The sequence below is a fragment of the Alligator sinensis genome, unplaced genomic scaffold, assembly GCF_000455745.1.
Source record: "Alligator sinensis unplaced genomic scaffold, ASM45574v1 scaffold400_1, whole genome shotgun sequence".
NCBI lineage: Eukaryota > Metazoa > Chordata > Crocodylia > Alligatoridae > Alligator > Alligator sinensis.
Window position 1 is genome coordinate 1,956,991 of NW_005841897.1, and position 3,122 is coordinate 1,960,112.

The 3,122-nt window shown below is 51.7% G+C and overlaps 1 long non-coding RNA gene across 1 annotated transcript; it reads left to right on the forward strand.

Moving 5' to 3' along the window:
• The first annotated feature begins 291 nt into the window (after positions 1-291).
• Positions 292-1,848, forward strand: LOC112549339. The gene is made up of 2 exons (XR_003092743.1): positions 292-1,085; positions 1,753-1,848. It is a non-coding gene; the product is annotated as an uncharacterized LOC112549339 (long non-coding RNA).
• Positions 1,849-3,122: the final 1,274 nt, after the last annotated feature.

The following is a 3,122-nucleotide window of genomic DNA, read 5'->3' on the forward strand; positions in this document are numbered from 1 at the left end:
GTACACACGAGCCCTTCCCAGCATTCCCCATTTTAACAAACTGTCCCTTCCCAACACAGTCAGCCAGCAGTGTTCGTAAAGGCGGCTGCATGGAGCTCCTCTAATCACCTTTCCTCCAGAAGAGTCAGCGCTTTGGCTCTGGGAACAGACACTGTCTCATTTGGTTTTGCAGAGGCAGTGGGAGGGGAGCATTTCCTCATACCGTGTCCTGACGGCACTGCACCCAGCTTTGGGATCTCTCAGCTGTGTTCAGGGCTGGGCAGGATTAACCATGAGCAGGGAAGAGCGACACTGAGCTGCCGTGATTGTTGTTGCAACCATTCCCTTGAATTCCTCCTCCTGCTGGCAATCGCACAGAGGATCAAACTACAGAACAAAGGGTAGCAGATGATGTATATCGTGGCAACGCCTAGAAACAACCAGTCAGTAGTCAGCCTTGCTAGTGCTGTACAACCCAGTCTACACAGTAATTGTAACAGAGATGTAGCCCAGTTCCATCTAAGCTAAGCTGGGGTTTGTCTATACCAGGGGTGGGCAATTATTTTGGGTGGAGGGCCGCTTACTGAGTTTTGGCAAGCCATCGAGGGCCGCATGACAGGCAGCCAGGGGCAGATAATATTACTTTTCTAATTTTTTAGGGGTTCTGTAGGCCAGATGGAATGGCCTGGCACGCTGCATCCAGCCCGCGGGCTGCATTTTGCCTACCCCTGGTCTATACCATCTGCAGTCACAGCAGTATAAGTCCTACCCACAGATAGTCCCCACTCCAGGGGACACGCATTAAAATGAACAGATACAATAGGTTGGGAAAAGGATCCTCAGATGTCAGAGAAGCCTGGAGCCCCATTTAAGACTTTATTGTTCCTCTTCACAGAGAAGCGGTAGCCGTTACTGGGGTAGAAGGCAGCTGCAGGAACGTGGCAGCTGACGGCAGGAAGTGCCAGGCATGGGTGCACTGGAGCTGCATGGGGAGTTGTGGATAGCGGCATGCAACCACGCCAACGAGCGGCTGGCCAGCGGGTTGAGCCTCAAGCCAAGGGAGGTGGGTCCACACAAGCCGAGTTCACTCCATGCCTCATCTGAAGGTACGATCTTGCTGCAGTGGGAGAGGGGAAGCAGTTCAGTGCTGCCTCTCTCTCTTGCTCTGTTCTTTTGCTGTATCCTCCATGGCAGAGGCTGATGAAGCCACGTGCTCCTCCGTTGTGTTGCTGAAAGCAGCTGTGGTTTCCCCATCAATCCTTTACCATTAGTAACTCCATGTTCCTATCTTGAGGTGTTGCAATCGCCCTTAGCACACTCCAGAGCCCTGTTGAAATGAAGCGGGGAGGAGCCAGCTGGCAAAGGGACCTTGGAAAGGCAAATTAGGGCAAGAGGGAGGATATGCAAAGCAATATCAACAGCCAGGGAAACTAGAAACAATCTCCAGAGAACGAAGCAGGGGTCACATTTCTTTTTCTGGAGACAGGAAACCATGTTGCAACAGCTGCTGACTCCTCCACCGTTATTTATGTCATGGGGCCTACCGGCAGCCAGGATGTTCAGTCAGAAGGAGGGAAGAGATAAACCCCATCTTCTATTCCAAAAGTAGCAGAGTTTCTGCTTTTGGCTAGTGGGTGTGGAGGGAAGCAGCTGAGGGTATTTTGCAAGGGGTGGAGTGGCGAGAAAAGGTTAATGGATCAACACCACAGCAGCCACTGGGATAAATGGCTTCAACATGCAGGACCATTCATTGCTGTTTCTTCACCTTCTCAGGCTGGTGCGGGTTGATAGCTTCTGTCGGATACGACCCATGTCCGTTGGATTCACTTCCCACAGCCTATTCTGAGCCTCAGGCCCAGGGAGGCCAGAAAAAAAAAAGAACTCAGCTGAAATTCAGACCTTTTGCCTGACTTTGGGCTGAAATTATGAAAAGCCAGCTTTGCTGAAAATCCAAAGCTCCCCATAGCCAACGGTGTGTTCATTAATCACAGGTGCTCTGGGTAGCCATAGCAAGGGCAGCCCATGAAATTCTCCGTCTGCACCAGAGCATCTTGCTGGAAGTTGTAGGGAGGAGCTAAGCAGATGGTTTCCATCCGTCCTTCACACGGAGGAGCTTTAGCAGCTGAAGATGCAGGTCGCTCACGCAGCGGATGAATCATGAACCGTGACCCAAGTGGGTATTTATCCAAGCTCAGAACACACTTGAGAGCTGGGATGCACCTGGACCCAGGTTTGGCTGTGGATGGTTTCCCTGGGTTTCAGGTCTGCTTGGGTGTTTGGGTCCCAGCCTCCTCTTGGGCTTTGGAATTGGTCCTCATAGCTCAGTGGCCCAGACCAGGCACTCCACGGGCTCCTAGGAGCAGCAGTGCAGGTGAAGGAGGAAATGGCTGGGGAGCATTTCAGCAAGGAGCTCTCAAATGGCTGGCTCATTTGCCAGCAGAACTGCTTTAAAAACATCAGAGGAAAACATGCATTTTCGCATGTGATTTCTGGAGCACAAGGCATCTCTGATGCCAGTGGTTTGCAAATTCACTTCTAACAGTAGCTTTGGGAAAGGGAAAACAGTCCCAAGTCTCTGTAGCCTTCTAGCTGTTAACAGCACATCCAACCCCTATAGGAACAATCTGCTCTGAAGTGCTTTTCTTGCCTGACTGGATTATAGCAAGGCTGTTTGGCCCTTCCAGTACTTGAGGCACTCACCTCCCTGTGCCTGGGAAAGTACTGCTCTCATGCAGGCTGCAGCGTAACACTCAAATGGGCTCAATATTTCCCAGCCCTTGGGTTTGGCCTCAGCTCTGGGACCCAAGGCTTTCACGACTGGTTCTCCAGGCTCCTCACCTTGAATCTCAGTGCTGGCCCCTGAGGCACGTCTCGGGCAAGCTGAGCGTGTTCTGCCTGGGGTTTCAAGGGGTCCTCCGGAGGATAACGTAAGAGCAGGTCACTACAAAGGGGCAAGTGGGGCTCAAGCTGGTGTAGCTGCTCAGAGCTTGATGAAACATTCTGGGACACCTGCTCTTCCCTCTCTCAAATCTTTGGAGGGACACAGGCTGGGATTTTGCAAGAGTTAACAGACTTAAGAATCCATGACTGTTATTTTGGGTCCCGTCAGGAAAACCCAACCCATCCCTCCTTGGTTTTAGGGA